The sequence below is a fragment of the Amphiura filiformis genome, chromosome 17, assembly GCF_039555335.1.
Source record: "Amphiura filiformis chromosome 17, Afil_fr2py, whole genome shotgun sequence".
NCBI lineage: Eukaryota > Metazoa > Echinodermata > Ophiuroidea > Amphilepidida > Amphiuridae > Amphiura > Amphiura filiformis.
In genome coordinates, this window is record NC_092644.1 from 41,448,869 (window position 1) to 41,473,284 (window position 24,416).

Consider the following 24,416-nt stretch of genomic DNA (forward strand, 5'->3'; position numbering starts at 1 on the left):
TAGCGGAGAACTGAGAAATAAGCCAAAGTTAAGTCCCAGACTCCCATTTATTAATTATTGTTGCTTGACTGGTTCAATACATTTGCCACACACGACACACAGCAAATAATGGAAATGTAAAACAACATGTAGATTCGATCTGCAACACAAATGTTAGTAATTCCAATCTTTTCTTCACGACTTCATGACTCAATCAAAAGCTGACAAAACCCCTTGCATTTACGGTCATCTGTCACCTTGCAAAAAGCCCAGCACATCTTCAACAGTTTATCGGCGTCCAGTTCCTCGCCAAAGTTCTTGGTGAACTTCCGCTGCTAGTCACTCAGCTGCATTAGGGTCCTTCCATACCACAGGGATGATTCAACACCTGCAGATGATACCAACATTTGATCAAACTTTCACAATTTAATGCCTCCCAACTTTCACAATTTAATGAACACACTGTCACATACTAGGTTTATTCAAATGTTTATCATGATATTGAATTGATGCCTATTTCTGAAGCAGGATTTTCTTTAAGCAGTTTGCTGAAGTAATTTGTAACTTAATAATTTGTTTTGAGATGAAAAAAATGAACTATAATAAACTGGCATATGCTGTTAAAACTTTGCAAAATGAGACAAAAACCTGCGAACCCTGACATCAGGCCACCATATCCTATATCATCATCGTACCAAGTTTTAAGTTGATCAGTGATTGCGTTTGAGCTGTAGAGTGGATTAATGACAATGTAGGCAAAATATGCTAATGAGCTGGATTAATGGAAATGTAGGCAAAATATACAAATGAGCTAATTAATATTCATAAATATGCAAATAAAATGACACAAGACTATTCAGCACATCAGGCCACCATATCCTATCACCGTACCAAGTTTGAAGTTGACCAGTGATTGCGTTTAAGCTGCAGAGTGGATGACAATGTATGCCAAATATGCAAATGAGCTCATTAGTATTCATAAATATGCAAACAATGTGACACAAAACTATACAGTACATGAGGTCACCATACCCTATCACCGTACCACGTTTTAAGTTGTTCGACCATTATATTTGAGCGGCATAGTGGATTAATAAAATTGCTTTGAAACAAACAACCATTTGGGCGATAACATAAGCCCCAGATATATATGGGGGCCAAAAATGAAAGAATAATGCTTGGATTTAAAAACAAATGCAGGTGTCTTGTCTTTTATGTTTGTAATTTGTTCAAACATATATAGCACCCTCTGGTTAATTGTGACTAGATGTAAACAAAGGTGACCATTTACTGGTTTCTCTCGGTACACTTTTTTAATCTATACTTTGTTTGAAATTGAAAGAGAAGAACATCTGTTTTTTGTAACCTTAGAAGCCTTAATGTTAGATGTTTAGATCAAGTCACAATTGTAAGCCCGACAACCAACTACAAGGTAGGTGCCATAGTCCAGCTGCAAAACATTTTATCAGGTTAGATGGTTTTGGCATGAGTATTATTCTTTCCAGCAGGAGTCAAATTTCAAATTGGTCAACTTTCAAAATCTATGCGAAATTATTTCAACATTTCTGATTTAATTGTCAATTTGACTCCTTTATAAACTTTGCTTTGTAAATCTCAAAATTGACCAGGGCCGATATAAATAGTTGCAGCCTCATACGACGTCTCAAATATGCAAATGACTAACCTAAGTAACTAACCCTCAACCTATATAATCATGCTAACAGCCACCAACTTCATTTGCATATATTTGGGACTATCACCCAGAACAATAATTAGCAAAAAAAAAGTATTTTAAAAACTGGCAAAACCGTCATACCTTGCATTGCAGCCAGACTACTATGAGCCGGGGAACAAGACGCCTGCAACACCCAAGGACTAAGCTTACGAAATTCCAAGGGCCGGTGCGTGAAAAAAATAAAGACGGGTGGCTGGGCAACTTCAGAACTACGTATACTGTCTAAGCTATGACTCAAATATAGTATCGTATACACCCCGCTATCTACCCAGTCATGACGGCAGTCGAGTAGCCCAGTCCGCTTGACGCTGGTTGATGTAGATAGACTACGCAATCTCGTGCGAATCCACCAGACATACATTTAAACAATACACAACATAAATTGAAAGGTTGATTCCGAAGAGTAAGAATCATAAATTTTGAATAATTTTAGAATGTCCAAATGACCAAAAGTGTAATATATGCTACTTCAGTATCCAAAAGGCTTTATCAAAAATTATTTTAAAAAATGTTTTGGCTTTCTTCATAAACATTTTGTAGCATAACTAGTAAGGTGTAAAATTTGGAAGTTTTTGATCAATTATGTCGAAAAGAAAGAAAGTTGTGATTATGTAAATTTTGGTAATTTTGTTTTCATTTTGAATCAATTTGTTATGTCCAAATGGTGAAAAGATGTCCGAAAGTTTTTTATAGGCTACAATTTAATTCCTTTTGAATTTTTTGTATAAATCAAATTTTTATTAACACCAAAAGAAACAAATGTCCAAAACAAAGATAAGATGTCAAAAGATATCCAAAAATCTTATTAAAAAGCAAAAGATTTCTGCAATTTTTTCATAAATTTGGTCAAATTTCTGTAGCCTAGCAATGCAGGTGATTAAACGGAGCAAGGGTGATTCCGGAGAATCCAGGTGCATGTACCATGATTTGATTCCGAAGAGTAGAAATCAAAAATTTTGAATAATTTTGAATAATTTTTGAATATCCAAATGTGATAATAACCAAAAGTATAATATATGCTACTTCGGTTTTCCAAAAGGCTTTATCAAAAATCCTAAAAGTTATTTTTTTTAAATGTTTTGGCTTTCTTCATAAACATTTTGTAGCATAACTGGTCAGGCTCGCTAGTCCGAAGGTTCGCTGGTCAGGCTCGCGAAGGTTAGCTGGTCAGGCTCATGAAGGTTAGCTGGTCAGGCTCGCTGAAGGTTCGCTGGTCAGGCTCGCGAAGGTTCGCTGGTCAGGCTCGCTGAAGGTTCGCTGGTCAGGCTCATGAAGGTTCGCTGGTCAGGCTCGCTGGTTCGCTGGTCAGGCTCGCTGAAGGTTCGCTGGTCAGGCTCGCGAAGGTTAGCTGGTCAGGCTCGCGAAGGTTCGCTGGTCAGGCTCGCGAAGGTTCGCTGGTCAGGCTCGCGAAGGTTCGCTGGTCAGGCTCGCGAAGGTTCGCTGGTCAGGCTCGCGAAGGTTCGCTGGTCAGGCTCGCGAAGGTTCGCTGGTCAGGCTCGCGAAGGTTCGCTGGTCAGGCTCATGCTGAAGGTTCGCTGGTCAGGCTCGCTGAAGGTTCGCTGGTCAGGCTCGCGAAGGTTCGCTGGTCAGGCTCGCGAAGGTTCGCTGGTCAGGCTCGCGAAGGTTCGCTGGTCAGGCTCGCATGAAGGTTCGCTGGTCAGGCTCGCGAAGGTTCGCTGGTCAGGCTCGCGAAGGTTCGCTGGTCAGGCTCGCGAAGGTTAAGCTGGTCAGGCTCGCGAAGGTTCGCTGGTCAGGCTCGCGAAGGTTCGCTGGTCAGGCTCGCGAAGGTTAAGCTGGTCAGGCTCGCTGAAGGTTCGCTGGTCAGGCTCGCGAAGGTTCGCTGGTCAGGCTCGCGAAGGTTCGAGGGTCGGGTTCGCTAGTCGGGTTCGGGTCGGGTTCGCTAGTCGGGTTCGGGTCGGGTTCGCTAGTCGGGTTCGCTAGTCGGGTCGGGTTCGCTAGTCGGGTTCGGGTCGGGTTCGCTAGTCGGGTTCGGGTCGGGTTCGCTAGTCTGGTTCGCTAGTCGGGTTCGCTAGTCGGGTTCGGTCGGTTTCGCTAGTCGGGTTCGCTAGTCGGGTTCGGGTCGGGTTCGCTAGTCGGGTTCGGGTCTGGTTCGCTAGTCGGGTTCGGGTCGGGTTCGCTAGTCGGGTTCGCTAGTCGGGTTCGGGTCGGGTTCGCTAGTCGGGTTCGCTAGTCGGGTTCGCTAGTCGGGTTCGCTAGTCGGGTTCGCTAGTCGGGTTCGTTAGTCGGGTTCGGTCGGGTTCGTTAGTCGGGTTCGGGTCGGGTTCGCTAGTCGGGTTCGGGTCGGGTTCGCTAGTCGGGTTCGGTCGGGTTCGGTAGTCGGGTTCGGGTCGGGTTCGCTAGTCGGGTTCGGGTCGGGTTCGCTAGTCGGGTTCGGGTCGGGTTCGCTAGTCGGGTTCGGGTCGGGTTCGCTAGTCGGGTTCGCTAGTCGGGTTCGCTAGTCGGGTTCGTTAGTCGGGTTCGGGTCGGGTTCGTTAGTCGGGTTCGGGTCGGGTTCGCTAGTCGGGTTCGGGTCGGGTTCGGTAGTCGGGTTCGGGTCGGGTTCGCTAGTCGGTTCGCTAGTCGGGTTCGCTAGTCGGGTTCGTTAGTCGGGTTCGGGTCGGGTTCGTTAGTCGGGTTCGGGTCGGGTTCGCTAGTCGGGTTCGGGTCGGGTTCGGTAGTCGGGTTCGGGTCGGGTTCGCTAGTCGGGTTCGGGTCAGGTTCGCTAGTCGGGTTCAGGTCGGGTTCGCTAGTCGGGTTCAGGTCGGGTTCGCTAGTCGGGTTCGCTAGTCGGGTTCGCTAGTCGGGTTCGTTAGTCGGGTTCGGGTCGGTTCGTTAGTCGGGTTCAGGTCGGGTTCGCTAGTCGGGTTCGGGTCAGGTTCGCTAGTCGGGTTCGGGTCAGGTTCGCTAGTCGGGTTCGGGTCGGGTTCGCTAGTCGGGTTCGGGTCGGGTTCGCTAGTCGGGTTCAGGTCGGTTCGCTAGTCGGGTTCGGGTCGGGTTCGCTAGTCGGGTTCAGGTCGGTTCGCTAGTCGGGTTCGGGTCGGTTCGCTAGTCGGGTTCGCTAGTCGGGTTCGCTAGTCGGGTTCGCTAGTCGGGTTCGCTAGTCGGGTTCGTTAGTCGGGTTCGGGTCGGGTTCGTTAGTCGGGTTCGGGTCGGGTTCGCTAGTCGGGTTCGGGTCGGGTTCGCTAGTCGGGTTCGGGTCGGGTTCGGTAGTCGGGTTCGGGTCGGGTTCGCTAGTCTGGTTCGCTAGTCTGGTTCGCTAGTCTGGTTCGCTAGTCTGGTTCGCTAGTCTGGTTCGCTAGTCTGGTTCGCTAGTCTGGTTCGCTAGTCTGGTTCGCTAGTCGGGTTCGCTAGTCGGGTTAGCTAGTCGGGTTCGCTGGTCGGGTTCGCTGGTCGGGTTCGCTGGTCGGGTTCGCTGGTCGGGTTCGCTGGTCGGGTTCGCTGGTCGGGTTCGCGAAGGTTCGCTGGTCAGGTTCGGGTTCGCTAGTCGGGTTCGGGTTCGCTAGTCGGGTTCGGGTCGGGTTCGCTAGTCGGGTTCGCTAGTCGGGTTCGGGTCGGGATCGCTAGTCGGGTTCGGGTCGGGTTCGCTAGTCGGGTTCGCTAGTCGGGTCGGGTTCGCGGGTCGGGTTCGCTAGTCGGGTTCGGGTCGGGTTCGCTAGTCGGGTTCGCTAGTCGGGTTCGGGTCGGGTTCGCTAGTCGGGTTCGGGTCGGGTTCGCTAGTCGGGTTCGGGTCGGGTTCGCTAGTCGGGTTCGGGTCGGGTTCGCTAGTCGGGTTCGGGTCTGGTTCGCTAGTCTGGTTCGCTAGTCTGGTTCGCTAGTCTGGTTCGCTAGTCTGGTTCGCTAGTCTGGTTCGCTAGTCTGGTTCGCTAGTCTGGTTCGCTAGTCTGGTTCGCTAGTCTGGTTCGCTAGTCTGGTTCGCTAGTCTGGTTCGCTAGTCTGGTTCGCTAGTCTGGTTCGCTAGTCGGGTTCGCTAGTCGGGTTCGCTAGTCGGGTTCGCTAGTCGGGTTCGCTAGTCGGGTTCGGGTCGGGTTCGCTAGTCGGGTTCGGGTCGGGTTCGCTAGTCGGGTTCGTTAGTCGGGTTCGGGTCGGGTTCGCTAGTCGGGTTCGGTCGGGTTCGCTAGTCGGGTTCGCGAGTCGGGTTCGGGTCGGGTTCGCTAGTCGGGGTCGGGTCGGGTTCGCTAGTCGGGTTCGGGTCGGGTTCGCTAGTCGGGTTCGGGTCGGGTTCGCTAGTCTGGTTCGGGTCGGGTTCGCTAGTCTGGTTCGCTAGTCGGGTTCGGGTCGGGTTCGCTAGTCGGGTTCGCTAGTCGGGTTCGCTAGTCGGGTTCGCTAGTCGGGTTCGCTAGTCGGGTTCGTTAGTCGGGTTCGGGTCGGGTTCGCTAGTCGGGTTCGCTAGTCGGGTTCGCTAGTCGGGTTCGGGTCGGGTTCGCTAGTCGGGTTCGGGTCGGGTTCGCTAGTCGGGTTCGCTAGTCTGGTTCGGGTCGGGTTCGCTAGTCTGGTTCGCTAGTCGGGTTCGGGTCGGGTTCGCTAGTCGGGTTCGGGTCTGGTTCGCTAGTCGGGTTCGCTAGTCGGGTTCGCTAGTCGGGTTCGATAGTCGGGTTCGATAGTCGGGTTCGGGTCGGGTTCGCTAGTCGGGTTCGGGTCGGGTTCGGTCGGGTTCGGGTCGGGTTCGCTAGTCGGGTTCGGGTCGGGTTCGGGTCGGGTTCGCTAGTCGGGTCGGGTTCGGGTCGGGTTCGCTAGTCTGGTTCGGGTCGGGTTCGCTAGTCGGGTTCGGGTCGGGTTCGCTAGTCGGGTTCGGGTTCGCTAGTCGGGTTCGCTAGTCGGGTTCGCTAGTCGGGTTCGGGTCGGTTCGCTAGTCGGGTTCGGGTCGGTTCGCTAGTCGGGTTCGGGTCGGGTTCGCTAGTCGGGTTCGCTAGTCGGGTTCGCTAGTCGGGTTCGCTAGTCGGGTTCGCTAGTCGGGTTCGCTAGTCGGGTTCGCTAGTCGGGTTCGCTAGTCGGGTTCGCTAGTCGGGTTCGGGTCGGGTTCGCTAGTCGGGTTCGCTAGTCGGGTTCGCTAGTCGGGTTCGCTAGTCGGGTTCGCTAGTCGGGTTCGCTAGTCGGGTTCGCTAGTCGGGTTCGCTAGTCGGGTTCAGGTCGGGTTCGCTAGTCGGGTTCGCTAGTGGGGTTCGCTAGTCGGGTTCGTTAGTCGGGTTCGGGTCGGGTTCGCTAGTCGGGTTCGGGTCGGGTTCGCTAGTCGGGTTCGCGGGTTCGCTAGTCGGGTTCGGGTCGGGTTCGCTAGTCGGGGTCGGGTCGGGTTCGCTAGTCGGGTTCGGGTCGGGTTCGCTAGTCGGGTTCGGGTCGGGTTCGCTAGTCTGGTTCGGGTCGGGTTCGCTAGTCTGGTTCGCTAGTCGGGTTCGGGGCGGTCGGGTTCGCTAGTCGGGTTCGCTAGTCGGGTTCGCTAGTCGGGTTCGCTAGTCGGGTTCGTTAGTCGGGTTCGGGTCGGGTTCGCTAGTCGGGTTCGCTAGTCGGGTTCGCTAGTCGGGTTCGGGTCGGGTTCGCTAGTCGGGTTCGGGTCGGGTTCGCTAGTCGGGTTCGGGTCGGGTTCGCTAGTCTGGTTCGGGTCGGGTTCGCTAGTCTGGTTCGCTAGTCGGGTTCGGGTCGGGTAGTCGGGTTCGGGTCGGGTTCGCTAGTCGGGTTCGCTAGTCGGGTTCGCTAGTCGGGTTCGCTAGTCGGGTTCGCTAGTCGGGTTCGGGTCGGGTTCGCTAGTCGGGTTCGCTAGTCGGGTTCGCTAGTCGGGTTCGCTAGTCGGGTTCGCTAGTCGGGTTCGCTAGTCGGGTTCGCTAGTCGGGTTCGCTAGTCGGGTTCGCTAGTCGGGTTCGCTAGTCGGGTTCGGGTCGGGTTCGCTAGTCGGGTTCGGGTCGGGTTCGCTAGTCTGGTTCGCTAGTCGGGTTCGCTAGTCTGGTTCGCTAGTCGGGTTCGCTAGTCGGTTTCGCTAGTCGGGTTCGCTAGTCCAAATTCTTTATTGAATAGCAAAAATAATTTGTGCATTTTTTAATTTCCTTGTAAAATTTAGTGTAGCCTAATCAGTGCGGTGGGGGTGTGCACTATACATGACCTAAACTGAAAGCATCCTGAGATTCACAACAGTTCGGGCAGATGATACCTCTCGGTCAAGGATAGGGTCGTCAGTGCTTTAGGTACACCCCTCACCTACCCTCAATTCATGTGTCTAATAATACGTGATCAAACAGTGCAATCCAAGTTACAATATACTCATTTGAAATTTTACTTTTCAGTAATTAAATTTGATTACATATTGAAAGCTAACAGCCTTGCTTCAACTAGAATTCCTGAAACAAATCAATATTATAATTGATAAATAACAGTACTGATGTGCTGTCCTAAAATATGTCCCCAACCTCGTTGTACATGTCCTATGATAGTGGTTGCAATCTTGCACAGATTGTAAAGTTTCATTGTTTTTGTTATCCTACAATCAAGTCATCACCCTCAACAACATCAAGAGTCATTAACCTATCAACATAACCCTGTCAAAACAATCTAATTGCTTACTTGCTTGCTTGCTTATGTCGACTCCTGTATCCAATCCAAAATTTAAAAAATTAAAAAAATTAGTAGGCCTATCTTTTACTTAATCCAACCACCCAGTCTAGACTGCATGAAAAGCTAATCACGATAATCCAGACATTATAGACAAGTCACAGACTGCGAGAAACTCAGAGACTAACCCAATGCCCAGGCTATGCAGTTTTATAGCATCACCTATAATGGACTACAAGGAACCAATTTCACACTAGTCAGGAATCCCTTATGCCGATGCGCTGGCGGTGCACGCTAATGTACTTGCAGTATGCAAGAGATGCGCTTGACTTGCACTAAGCACTTTGCCCCTCACAGACCAAGCCAAACTGAGCTTCTGACAAAGGCTAAGTAGGGGTATGATAGGGGTCCTAATGAAGATGGAGGATGAAGGATCTAGGGGGAACTACCACATTTGGAGAATACATAGGGATGTGCTATCCAAATAGGTTTGTTTATCATAAAAATTACCATTGACAAGGGCCCATTCAAAATAACTATGTGGGGGAGTGGGGAAGGGTTGGAGAATGTAGATCGATTCATCCCTTGCCCCGTTCCCCTGTGTTGCTTGTCTGTGTTCCTGTGGGAACCAATTAAGTTTAGCCACTTTGAAAGTGATTTTGTCACTATCTGGCTATCCCTGCCAGGGGTTATCTTGTCCATTGTTTTGTTCCTAATGGTTAAGGCATGCCATCTCTCTATTTTCTCCAACATGGGTCAATTTAATTTCTTGCTTTATGACCTTTTTATATTTTATATCTTTGCATGTGTAATTTATATATTTGTGTGTAATTTTGATATTGTGCAATATTTTATATGTATATGTGTTTTTTACTGGCAAATAAAATAATATGATATATGATTTATCATCACACACATTTATAGAAATAACTATCAGAAAAGCAGATTATTAAATTCACAAGGTAAAGTGAATAAAACCCCATTGGCCATTTAACATTAAGTTGTATTTGACATGCTGCCAACATGACAAACAACAAATGTGGCTGATTCCATCCAAGGTGTAAGTTGGTTTACAAAGATCCTGTTTAAAAGTTTATTATTGCATAAACATTGTATTTTTAATCAAGTCCATTATTATCGCACAACTTTTTTGTTGCTTTTTAAGATGCTTGATCTATTTTGATTTTAATTTGTACATTTTACCCCCTCCACTCCGTAAAACAATTCTGGGACATTCTTTGGGACATTCGGAATGGTTAATCAGCATATATTCCATATTGCATACCATGATCCGTGAGAATCTCATGCAGAGGGCTTCTTATATACTTTCAACCATGCATTCTTGCAAGGTTACTGTCTAAATTTTGAACTTATTTTTGCTTGTACATGTACTTTTTGTATGAAATATGTCAAACAGTTAAGGTCTTATACAAGTCTATTTTTGTTTCTCGAATTATTATTCATTCATTTTACCTTGGCTGACCAGGGTAGAGTTTAAAACATTCTAATGAGTCCAGTAGACATTTATTTTGCATGATTGAACATATTCTGGCATGAAAAAATATGACCAATTCAGGAAGAAATTATAATGAGCCTATACACAAATACATTTTCTTCTTGCGTATGTACAACATACACGAAAGCAGTAGTACTAATTAGGTTGATATGCCATATCAAGAACATGTATATGGCAGATTATAAGTACTTGATCTGACCTGACATAAAAATAAAATAAAATACTGTTATGTTATATTACGTATACATACATGTACTTCATGTGATTTTAAAATATGATTGAATGAAGACTATTTAATAGTAATTTAGATGTCATTAATAGAACTATATAGGCCTATATTATTACCTTGATCATACCGATCAGAAAATACCTAAAAGAAAATATTGTAAATGCCAGTAACATATACACCATACACTAGATTAAGTTAACATGAAAGCAAAAAAGATTATAAAAGCATCGCCGTCTATTCACTTCAATGATATATCCACTTTTATCTGGCTCTATAAACTTTGGATAATTTCATACACATTTTGTCGATGCCTTTGCGGACCATAGAATGATCAAAGGGTCGGCATAGGTGTGCCATATGCTAAGCAGTCTACAATTATATTTTATGTCTGCTTCACAGTCAGAGAAATTAACTCTAATAAACTAAACCTCACAGTAACTGAATAAATTGTAGGATTCCAGACCTTTATAGATGGTGTTAACAAAAACATGGTGACTAATATGGTAACTACAATGGGAAGTGTGTATATGTACTATTCTATGGCATATTGTTAAACAAATTTTTTGTTTTCCATACCCAAACTGCTGAAGCAATAAAACTCAAAATGTGGAATGGTAGGCCTCAATGTAAGATATAGAAAATAAAAAGGGTCAATTTTCTTGAAGAGATATGATATAAAGAGCCATTAAAGGTCCATTTAGGGGGTAAGTCCACTTTTGTATGAAATATTTATATTAGCTGAATGGTTAAACCAACCACCAGGAGCTAATTCAAAACAATCAAATATTTTGAGGATTTCAAAATAATGATCGCCACATTAATTTTTAATTTCAACTGATGCAATCAATTATTATTATTACACAATACTTATAGGGCGCTCTACAGAGCACACAGCGCCTTACAAAAGCGACAAAAACACAAGCAAAGTCCACACAAGTATAATCTACCTCCACCTATACCCAAGGTGACTTAATATTTTTATTATTAGTTCCAGAGGCATGATCACCCACCTGCTTTGCACTTTGTGACAGCAGAGTTTGAGTGGAGTCACTGGAGTGCATAAGAAATTTTGTGGGTCAGAAGTTAACGTTGATACTATGAAGAGATATGTAACCCAATTTTTGTACTGAACTTTTAATGTTTTTGTTAACTTTCTGCCTTTAATAGCGTATGCAGTTAAAAGGGCATTTCATGATCCACAGCCTCATCCCCCCACTTTTCTAAAAAAAAGTTGAGAATTTTAAACCACTGGATACCTCTGGCTACATGTTTATATACCAAATACTTCTTGCAGATTAATTCGTTTAGCAAAAATATTGCCAAATTTGAAATTTGAAATTACAGTACAGTAAAAAAGTACATTTTTCTATCTCAAAAAACCACCAATAAGTAGTAGCAGTAGCAATATTTCCAAAGCTGAACCTAAGCAGCCAATCACATTGCACTTAAGCCATTGCCTTGACCCTTGACATTAGCTATATGGCATGTAGCCACTGTCTGTTGCCTTCCAAGGACTTGGTGAGTAAGTGCGCAACATGAGTCCAGCCCAAAAGGTTGGACCGAGCAAGTCAGCACGGGGCACAGCCTCTCTGAATAGTATCAAGCAACAGTGCCTGAATGTATAGTGCCTGAAAGCAAGAAGACATGATGAGAAGGATGTCTTCAAATAGCTGTACCATACATGTATGTGTAATCATCAATAACCATGTATTTCCAAGCTGGATAAAAAACAGCTTATTTCAATAATCTTATGGTATTGAGTTTACATTAAAAGCAATCATTGCTGAACATTTTAATGAAATGGCTTCCTTTAAATACTGTGCAGCTCTCATTTGGCCCAGAATAAACACACAACGTGGCCATCCCAGCTAACCAAATAACGTTCTCAAAACGTTCTGAGAAAGTACCATTGACGTTTTCTAGACGTTTCGATAAAACGTTTTAAACACGTAATTTTGTTGAAGGTTTTTGACGTTCTAAAAACGTTATTAAGAGATCGTTCTAAAAACGTTTTCACAACGTAAACAACGTTTTAAAACCTTTCTTTCTGTCACCCAGGACGTATCCAGGACCTACAGAAAACATATCGGACGTTGGAGCATAGCGAACGTATATATAAAAAACGTTATAGGAGCGTAAAAAAACGTATTGTATATTTTTTTTTATTGCAGGACGCACTTATCATGCTTATGTTACGTTTCTACTACATATTTAGAACGTTATAATGACGTATTGAAAACTTTTATAGTACACTTTACAAAGTACCAAAATATCATACATAATATAGGCCTACAAAACTATAGGTCCGGCTTCTAGAAGAAAAACGCGGTCCATGGCAGTTTTACAGTGACCAAGTGACGAAAACTCCGGACGAAAACTGTAGTATAAACACGAGAACCGTTTGTAGTGATACGTCTACCATGATGATGATAGTATTCACACCAAAGGTAATACGTATGACCTCAACAGTTACGTGTTCGACAGCAGCAGCAGGTTCTTTATTTTACCGGCAGGAATATCCGCATGATCCCGGAAAAATATACACGATAAGCAGAAACACATCCCTGTATGATACCTGTTTGGGATAATTATTATGTTTGCACCTTAATCATTCCGCCAATACATGTACCAACAAGACACTTGCATTACAAACACTACAACACACTTTCCGTTTTCACAGGGAAGTGGTTAGTCGGTAACACAAATCAAGGAAAAAACATCACTATAGGCCTACCTGAAAATGTCACTTCTTGGAAAACGTTGATGCTTTGATAATAGAGAGAGAGGAATTATTCCCGGAGCCATGTGTCACAGTGAGATTCCGGCATACATAATAATACAGTTGATACATACACGTTGCACATAGTACTGTACTTGCTTTGGTGAGTGACCGTTAAGGTCAAGTTCAACCTGTTGCATTCTTTCCATATTCTGCGTGGGTGCTATTATAGTCTTGCTCTTGAGGTCAAGACAAGTGAAAGTGTAGGCACATATACACCGTTTTCATGGGACCATTTGAAATCTTTAACTTCCCTTTCACTTTTTGAAATGTTTGCGTTCTACGTGTACATATAGGCCTATAGAACTATTTATGCATGAGTATATATAAATACAAAATCGCAATAATTATTTAATATATTGACTCCATAGGCCTATGCAAAATGCAAATAAACGCGTCATCTTGTACACGTTTATGAATAAATTAAAATCAAATTTCTACTTGCAGAATTTAAATTCTTCTTTTAGGCCTACATTCTATTGTAGGCCTACATTTCAATATTCTATTGATAAAGAAACGTTTAACAGACGTCAGCACAATATGTTTTGAGAAAGTTGCAGGCGAATGTTTTATACACGTCATGAAATAACGTTCATTTTATAACGCTTCACAACACGTCCTGTGAACTTACTAATAAAACTAAATTTAAGCTTCAACATTATAACCAAATCGCAGCGTTTTAAACACGCTTTTAAACACGTTTTGGAAAGACGAAGACGTAAAAGACCTAACCAGAACCTAACAAAAACGTTTTGTAAACGTTTTGTGTTTGCTGGGATATGCAGACAAAAGGTGCTTGCTGCATTCAAAATCAAAATCTGTTATATTGCTATCATCCACCATATGTGAGCAAACTATCCAAGTAATGGGTTGCAATTTGTATATGAATTAACTCATCTTTCATTTTATTATTTACAAAGGAAAAGTATTGGTTTTAGTTTTAAAGCTATAAATTCAAGCTGTTACCATTGATGAGTCATCAAAATTTTGAATAAAAATAACTAACCAAGTTCAAATGATCACCTCAATAAGATGTATACCATACATGTCTGTAAATCATACTTTTGGCCAGGATAGCAGTGGGCGAAAGCCCTTAGGTAATTTCCACTCTCTATGGATTTCCTATTCCAAATTTGACTACCAAGAAGCAGGGGTAGACATAAGGAGCAATAATCAGCTGGCCCAATTAGGCCAGCTGGGAAGGTTTCCAGCTGGTCCAAGGGCAAATCCACTGGCCCAGATTTGTTGTTAATATTCATTATTCATTATGCCAAAATCCCAACTGGCCCACTGGGCCATCCTGACAGAAAAGCTCCTGGCCCAATGAGAAAACTAACTGGCCGTGGCCAGTGACTAAATCGACCCTGCCAAGAAGTTAGATATATTTTGTGTATTCCAAAGTATATAAATGCTTAAAAATAGTGTTTCAATGACAAGAATCTTACATGCGGTTTGGATGACAAAAAAATTGATTAGAAACTTCCATCAAGATAAATTAATTTTCAAAGGCAGTGATTATGATTTGGTGCAGAGTTTGACCTAAATATCCCAAGCATTAAACTACTGGGCTATTCCAGTTGAAATCCATACACCCCTAGACATGACCTTAATCTCCCACACAGAGGTGTAGCTTTGGAGTATGTCACCCTTTTAGGTTTGTTTTTGTTTTTGGACATCTTATTTAAAACCTGGGAAGATATTAATTTGGTATTGAAACACTTCATGGTGACCAGGGTAGGGTGTGCACACAGTAGATGTGTATGGATTTTAACTGGAATAACCCATTTATAGAAACTTTGAAAGGACGTGTATGGCCTACCCATCATAAAGAAATATTGAAATTGTATAGCCCAAAATCGTATAAACATTTGTTTTAAACATCTTTAATATTCTGCATGCCTCACTATACCTAGCTGCAGTGGCGTGCGTAAAGAGGGAGCAGAGGGCACATGCCCCAGTTTTGTCACAAAGGCGGGGGGAATGCACCAAACGGTGGGAAATTGAGGAATTAGCTATTATGGCGAGCAATGCGAACCAAAAAATTTAGAACAGTTGGGGGAATTGAGACCCTGCGCACACCACTGTCTAGCTGCTAAGGAGGTTTTGCTTTAAACATGTTCAGGGGCCAATGAAGTATACCCTGAAGCATGCATTAAAGGCCCATTCAGTGATTTGCTCATCCGGACAACCATAAAAATCATCACAATTTATATTTTGGTACCTTTGGCGTTGTCATTGTCATAGATGTGCTAACATAGCATGCTATAGTGGTTCAGCCAAAAGCTGTATTTAAGACAAAATAAACATTCACATGATTCTGTAATTTATATACTGACAGTATATAAATTAGCTACATGTACATGTATTTGATTGGAGTGTCAACTTCGTCAATTCTGATGTTTTCTTCCGTTTCTTTGCCTAATTTTTCATTCCAAAAATACCAAATGACAATTTGAATGACTTATCCTTCAATTTCAAGCAATTAATAAACAATCTTATTTTTTACACTTGTGCTGGGATCACTGAATGGGCCTTTAAACACTTTTATGTGCTTTTTAAAAGTTCATGATTCAGCATGTTACTAAATTGACTGTCAAAAGTCATTCAGGTCCACCAGATAGATTATTCTTCAAACAGTGGTTATGATATATGATCCCAGGATATGATGTATTTGTTTTGTTTTAAGCATGTTCACACCACACAAGTACATAGAGGTTTTTCCTGCTCAGCAATGCATGCATTGCAAATGGATGAGGGTGAGAAACTCCACTGACCATCCAGGATTTGAACCTGGAACTTTCGGTTTTTATGCCGATGCTCTACTGAGCAAATGGATCAGTGATTTTTTATTTCCAGAAAGCAGTGCTTTATCACTATTACATCACATCATAACCAATGTTTGAAGAATACCTTACAGTGATTATGATTTAGTGTAGGGTGGATCTATTAATGCCCTGGCTGTTTGACTTAATTGCCAGTCAATAAAGTATTGATTGAAACATGGAAATCATAAAGCTGCATATGATTGGTGCAGATGCATCATGACAATAACAACTTTTATAAAGATTTGGTTGCAGTGCTGTCAGAAATGGTGAATGATGATGAAATGTTCCAAGTTCCAGTGATTTTCTAAAGTCCTTGGTCATCACAATGGGCTTCAGCATTTTGTCTTGTTTTTTTGTAACAGCAGCATCCAAAGTTATGTATTGTATATAATTACTGGTCATCATGCCAGTTAGTCTATTTTCTCCATAGACAACTACACCACAGAGTGTCACTCTCCTGTCAGAATGGTATAATAATGATAATAATAAAAGCGGCATTTATCCACGCTTTCTGGATACTCATCCCTCAAAGCGTGCCATGTCATGTGTCGATAGGCTGCCAAGCCCCTAAGGGAGGTGCAAGTTGACAACAGGCCCGGGCTGATCCCCTGCTCTTTGCGAAAAGGCCTGCAACTTTTAAATGTCCAGATATTGCTCGTCGGGTACGCTGGACCACCATTTTACGTGGACTGCCGTTGACTGGAGGTCGTAACTTATCCGCTTTCACTACCGATGCTAACTACTGATGCTGGCTTGCTAGATCCACTGTTTGTCTTCGCCATAACCCAGCCAGGGAGGCTAAGGGGGTACCCAGTGCTTGCCTAGGGCACTGCCCCCAAGTCTACGGGAAAGGGAAGGGGTGTCTCACTGTCCCTTCACAGGCTACCTTATAAAAAAGGGTCCCATGCCGTACCCTAATGTCCAAATGAGGATTTGCACAAGTTTCAGCCACAAATCAGGCTGTCCTTTATGCCACGGCTTCATTGAGTCACTTTTAGCTACCTATATACTATGTGTCATCTCAGCTAGCACTTCACCATTCACACAAAGCACCAACTGCTTCTTTTGTTGTATTTTTGTCATATTGCTTTTTAATCACAAATTATTTAAAAATGGACACATTTTGCTGCATGAGATGAGAAAGGTGCAACAGGTTTGACATCAAAGTAATGTATTTGACATTATTTTTGATCCATGTGTCCATGTAAGGCCAAAAGCCAATATCTGCACAAATCTAATGCTCACTTTTAATGAAACATAAGGTAAGAATATTCAAACCACGTCATGCAAATAAAACAGGTTAAAGGAATATTTTTACTAACTTGATTTTATAACATCTACACCATTTTCACCCTGATGTGGCAGTGACGTCAGTGCCCATTTCATTGAGCACAGCTTCAAATGGCCAATACAAAGATGCCGAATAGGTGCAGCTGTCTCAAAGTGATGACATCACTGCCACAACAGGTTTGACAACAAATGTCTGGATATTTTTGATTATATGTATGACCAAAAGCCAATATCTATACAAATCTAATGCAAACTTCCTACTATATTATGTTTTCCCCTCCCTTTTATGGTAAGAATATTCAAACCACATCATGCAAATAAGGGGTATTTTTACATAACTTGATTTTATAACATCAACACCATTTTTCACCCTCATATGTGGCAGTGACGTCAGGGCCTATTTCACTGGACACAGCTTCAAATCGCTAGCGTCGGTCAAAGCACTGGCATATATACAGGCACGTGCTTAAAGATGCCGAACAGATGCGAATGCAAAGCAGCTGTCTCAACATGTTGACATCACTGCCACATCAGGGCAAAAAATTAATGGAAAAATTAATTGAAATATTGTTTCATTAAGCTTCTTTTTTACATCACATTATTATTATTATTTTTCTTTTTTGCCACTTTTTGGCATTTTCTATGCATGGGCATCAATAGAAATATTGAATAAAATCATTAACTTGGAAAGCCAATCATAAACTTGCATGTGACTAATCCAGAAGCAACATAAAACAACATCGACTTCTGCATGATCAATAACAACTTCAATAAGGGTTTGGAGAATTTATCTCATCTTCCTTGAATTTGATTGAATAATCAAAGAAGCACACTTTTTGATCCATATGTCCATGTAAGGCCAAAAGCCAATATCTGCACAAATGCTCACTTTTAATGAAACATAAGGTAAGAATATTCAAACCACATCATGCAAATAAAACAGGTTAAAGGAATATTTTTACTAACTTGATTTTATAACATCTACACCATTTTCACCCTGATGTGGCAGTGATGTCAGTGCCCATTTCATTGAGCACAGCTTCAAATGGCTAATGTTTAGTCAAAGCACTGGCGTACATACACGCACATACTTAAAGATGCCGAATAGGTGCAAGCATAAAGCAGCTGTCTCAAAGTGATGACATCACTGCCACACCAGGGAAAAATATTAAATATGGAAAAATAACAGACAATGGTCAAGGTCCAATACCCTTTAACCTTTTCCCATCACTCCAATGTGATATGGAATGTATAAAAACAAAATTTATGCGCAAGATGATAAAGGTACAACAGATTTCACAACAAATGTCTGGATATTATTTTTTATCATATGTTTCCACTGATGTATGGCCAAAAGCCAATATCTATACAAATCTAATGCAAACTTCCTACTATATTATGTTTTCCCCTCCCTTTTATGGTAAGAATATTCAAACCACATCATGCAAATAAGGGGTATTTTTACATAACTTGATTTTATAACATCAACACCATTTTTCACCCTCATGTGTGGCAGTGACGTCAGGGTCTATTTTACTGGACACAGCTTCAAATCGCTAGCGTTCGGTCAAAGCACTGGCATATATACAGGCACATGCTTAAAGATGCCGAACAGATGCGAATGCAAAGCAGTTGTCTCAACATGTTGACATCACTGCCACATCAAGGCAAAAAATTATTGGAAAAATTAATTGAAATATTGTTTCATTAAGCTTCTTTTTTACATCACATTATTTTATTTTTTTTGCCACTTTTTGGCATAATCTACGCATGGACATCAATAGAAACATTGAATAAAATCATTAACTTTGAAAGCCAATCATAAACTTGCATGTGACTAATCCAGAAGCAACATAAAACAACATCGACTTCTGCATGATCAATAACAACTTCAATAAGAGTTTGGAGAATTTATCTCATCTTCCTTGAATTTGATTGAATAATTCATACTATATTATGTTTTCCCCTCCCTTTTATGGTAAGAATATTCAAACCACATCATGCAAATAAGGGGTATTTTTACATAACTTGATTTTATAACATCAACACCATTTTTCACCCTCATATGTGGCAGTGACGTCAGGGTCTATTTCACTGGACACAGCTTCAAATCGCTAGCGTTCGGTCAAAGCACTGGCATATAATACAGACACAGGCTTAAAGATGCCGAACAGATGCGAGTGCAAAGCAGCTGTCTCAACATGTTGACATCACTGCCACATCAGGGCAAAAAATTAATGGAAAAATTAATTGAAATATTGTTTCATTAAGCTTCTTTTTTACATCACATTATTATTTTATTTTTTTTGCCACTTTTTGGCATTATCTACGCATGGACATCAATAGAAACATTGAATAAAATCATTAACTTTGAAAGCCAATCATAAACTTGCATGTGACTAATCCAGAAGCAACATAAGTATACAACATCGACTTCTGCATGATCAATAACAACTTCAATAAGGGTTTGGAGAATTTATCTCATCTTCCTTGAATTTGATTGAATAATCAAAGAAGCACAATGTTTGCTGTGCAGACACCATATCATTACCACTGTTTGAAGAATAATCTATCTTGTAGTATTTTTATGCAACAAACGGCTATTGTTTTTAATTTTTAGCAATCAGTATCACTTTTCATTCATTCTTGAATGTGATGTCACTGGAACACAAATGTTTAAGAAAGTATGTATAAGCCTACCTATACATTGCAGTCAGTTTTAAAAAGAGTAGGGTGTTTACCCCTAACTGTCACAAAATTTGTTCATTGGGAGCCCTTAAGATTAGCATTTATTTGGATACCCTTCTGCTTAAACAGAAAAATCAAAATAAATTAAATAGTAGTGATCAGATTTTACTACCAGCTGTTTGAAACATCACTGAATATATTTGTACCTGAACTTTCAAGCAAAAAGTTAATTAGATCCTCTATTAGATTCTATAATTTGATTAAAAATATAGGACTACATGTATGATATACTATCCAATATTGAAGTGATCAACTGTTATACAGGCTTTATTCAGAACGTTTTCACCAAATATTTTGATGACTCTTCAGAGACAAAAACATGAATTTGACTGCATAATTCTCCCCGCCCCCACCCCAGCCTGATATACAATGCAAACCACTACTTTGTTTACTGATATGATGAATCTTTGAAATGGAAGATGAAATGTCTAAAACATGATTAAGAGTTTCATTTGTAGGATTGTTTCATATGATTGGTTAGTTTATGACAGACAAATGTCAAGCAAATCGAAGAAGGAAACCAAAGAAAACTGATAAGGACCCGTTGAAAGGTATAGTAGTAATACCATACATAGAAGGACTCTCGGCTGACCACAGTAAATCATTCAGTCAAGAGGGAAATTTCACACCTGTAAACTGTTGGAGAGTACAGTACACACTTGGAAAGACAGGTGACTAGTTCTTCTTCCTATATGTGCTGTACCTCAATTTGAGTATAGCTGAATGGGCTTTATGTGCACAGTTTACCTGTGCATGCATTCTGGAACCTAGGATTGATTGCAGATATCAGAACCAGAGATGGACCCCCTTTCTCTTTTCGAATAGCACTGACACTTAACGTGCACATGGTCTGTCTCCTCCTGTACATGTACACAGGACACCAATGATATTTGAACTATAAACTAGTCAACTGAACTTACTATTTTTTGAGTGGGAAATTTTCACATCCAATCTTAAACGCATCATCAGCCCTACTGATCATCTGGTGGTAAAAGTTCATTGACCTGTGAAACGGATGTTGTAGTATCACAGGTCACCACTTTTGAGTTCAACCTGAGAGGTATCTTCCTGATCGCTGAACTGTAGGCAACAGCCAAGTTGTGTCGTAACCCGCCTCCCCTATTGAGTGAAGGCTCCCCGGGGGGGCACTCAACTTAAATTTTGGTAGGGGTGTGCGGCGCGGAGCGCCGAACTTTGGGAACTTAGAACTGATTTTCGGGCAAAATAGGGGCTTGAAGAACTGAAATTAGGGCCAAATTATAGGCTGTTGAGCTAAAATTTCTAAATTATTTCCAAATTTGAGCTTAAAGAGCTACAATTGTCAGAGTTTGAGGCTCAAAGAACTGGAGCAGATCCAAATGTGGGGCTTAAGGAACTGCCGGAGAGCCTGAAAAAGGGACCCTTGAGCGCCGCACATACCCGTACCACCTTAACATGTGAGTGCCCCCCCCCCCGGGGAAGGCTCCTCCCGTTTCACATAAACATTCATTTGACAACAAGGATGTTAAAATATTGGACAGAGAAAGCAGATGGTATGAGCGAAGTGTCAAACAAGCTATTTATGTGAAACGGGAGGAGCCTTCACTCAATAAGGGAGGCGGCCTACGGCACAACTTGGCTGGGGCCTACAGTTCAGCGATCAGGAAGATACCTCTCATGTTTAACTCAAGTGGTGACCTGTGATACTACAACATCCGTTTCACAGGTCAATGAACTTTTACCGCCAGATGATCAGTAGGGCTGATGATGCGTTCAAGAAATAGTAAATCCAGTTCACTAGATTATAGTTCAAATATCATTATTGTTTATACTACCTGGATGAATGATAATCTTCACAAATGTACACAGGATACCAGCTTTACGTGACCTTCTGAACCATGAGACACAGTTCATACACTATATATCTGCATGTGCTAAGCAGTGTATATGGGGTGAAAAGCAATTCTTCAATTCTATATTTTGTACTGCTTGAAGCAGAGTCTAGCTGCTTCACAATCAGAGAAACTATATCTGATAAACTAACCTCACAGTAACTGAATTCCTGATCTTATAGGAACATTTGGGAGAGGCAAATATATTTTCACCAAAGGTGAGCCCGAGACTTGAAGTCACACATCTTGTATTATCCCGGCCAATGGCTCAGCTCGGCCATATCACCCCAGCTGAAAAGATCATGGATGCTGGGTAAATAGCCAGAAGTGGACTACTACACCTGTGAAACCTGCATGAAACAGCAGCCGGGCAGCACCAGTGAAGAATGGACAGGAGGCAAAGGGGGCAACGCTTTAAGGTCTACACTCCAAAGTCAAGCCAGTCAGGATCAGGACAAGTACATGCCCACAGTGCCAACCTGATGGGTCTGCTATCAAAAGAATGACCAGCTTACATAAACGAAGTCTGTACCAAGGTAGAGTCTAAACTTAGGCTAAATTAACTTTCCAAAAGCTGGAAATACATGGACATGGAAAAAACTTGACGATAAACTGTCATAAGCATTGGAATAGGGTCATATGCATAGGTAACGTGTGTGAAATATTATTCAGCCGCAAAAAAGGAAGAAAAAGGTAGCCCCAAAATGCAATAATGAAATCCTGCACAGCACATAGCTTTTTCCTTAAAAGGGACTGCATAGCACCATGAGCACATAGCATAATGTTTCTTTCTGAGACAAATCTTTTTTTTTTTTGCCTAACAAAGCTGTTTCATAAGACAGACCTGACATGGAAATATGACAAATTAAACAATTTGACTATGGCACAATAAGGCAGATGTATAGCTATGCAAATGCACCAAGCTCCAACAGTGCAACCACTTGAAGGCGATATGACCCTGTGTCAGTAGCCTTGAACAGTGCATGCACTTTCTTCAAAGGGCTTCAGTAGCCTGAATCCTTCTGGCCTCTAATGACGGCGCCTTTTATTTACCCACAATCCTTCACGTTGCCTGATGACCGAGCGTAGTTGTTGAAAGACTGAAGGATCCAGTCTAGGGCTCCAGCCTTGCAAGACATGCCCTATGCAATGTGAAGAGACTATAGAGGTCATGTAGGGGCAAATTAGCATTTTTTGAAGAGGCTATGATCTCTCTAAGGGGCATATTCTTCTAAAACAATGAATCTTGTTATATATATATATACATTTCAGCACCCACATATATGAACCTGGATGCACTGTCAAGTTTTTTGCTCACACCTTGGATCTCAACATGAGAAAATAAACCTAACCAGTGGTCGATCCTGAACCAATAATACCAATTCCAAAGTCCAGAAATCAAGCCAGGAGCTACTGAGGCATAGGCCTGAGCTCAAAGAAAGTGTAGCCAGGATATTCTACAGATCCGAATGATCCTCAACAGAATATTAGACCTGGAATTTCTTAGAAACAATGATAAAGGTTTCATGGTTTGCCAACAGTGGGTCACAATATATAGACCCTACCAATGCTAAAAACCTAACACAGTCAAAGGTCATTCTATGGATATAAACAATGCTCCACATAAATATGTTACATGTAGCCCTTGTGAGATTTTAAAAAAATGGTAAGCTTTTCTTGACTGGGATTTTAAACATATATGCTACTAATATTACAGAACTCCAACAAAGATTTGAATTAAAAAATTATTCAAAGTTTGGTTAATAATTGATTTAGTTTATTTCAGCCTTTCAAATAACCTCTCCCAAGATTGTCACATATGTGGTCAACTTTGTTTGGGTTTTTCACTTTCATTATAAATAAATAAATTTGGATTTATATAGGATATTTTTCCAGTGTCTGGTACAAATCTCATACTCCACAACAACTTGAGGTCAAATTTTGAGCTATGGTTGTTGCATTGAGTACACTGAACTATACCATTTCATGGATATGAGACTTCTACCACACATGAAATTCATTTGGATTTTACAAAGTTAACACCAACTAATTTCTAGACCATCATTTATTGTTGGGCAGGAAAAACCAGTGCCATTTGCCCTTATTTATAGCAAAACCCTTGTATGTAACCTCTTGACATGTTCAAGAGCCACAAGTACATAAGAGCTAGGTTTTTCTGCCCAACAACATATTGCAAATAGGGGTGAAAAAATCCACTGACCATCCAGGATTTGAACCTGGGACCTTCAGCTTTAACACCGACCGCTCTACCATCTGAGCTAATTGATCAGCAATTTTTCATTTTCCAAAATCCGAATGAAGTTCATGTGTGGTAGAAGTTTCATTTCCATGAAATGGCATAGTGCAGTATACTCCATGCAACAACCATAGCTCAAAACTTGACTTCAAGTTGTACCTAACACACTCAAAGGTCATTCTATGGATACAAAAGCCTATTGGGGTTAAATAACTGGATATACTGACAAAGATGAGCATGTTTGAGAATTACTTTTATAGAAGGGACAAGACTCTGTATTTTTACAAGCAGTGTGTCGGGTGAGAAGGAATCCTACAATTATATTTTATGTACTGCTTGAAGCATCGAATGCTTCACCATCAGAGAAATTATCTCTGATACACTAACCTCACAGTAACTGAACAAAATTGTAGGATTCCCAACCTGAGTTATGGGAACATTTTGGGATAGGCAAATGAATTCCCACCAAGGCAAATTAGGCTCGAATTCACACAGATCCTATTATTCTGGCAGACGGCTCAGTGCCTTAAACTGCTGTCATCTCACCCTCTTTACTTAAAGGAGCATGGTCGAATAGTTTCATAATCTGTTTTCTCTCTTACATTGAGGCCTACCATTAAAACATTATTGCCAAATTATTGAGTTGTATTTAT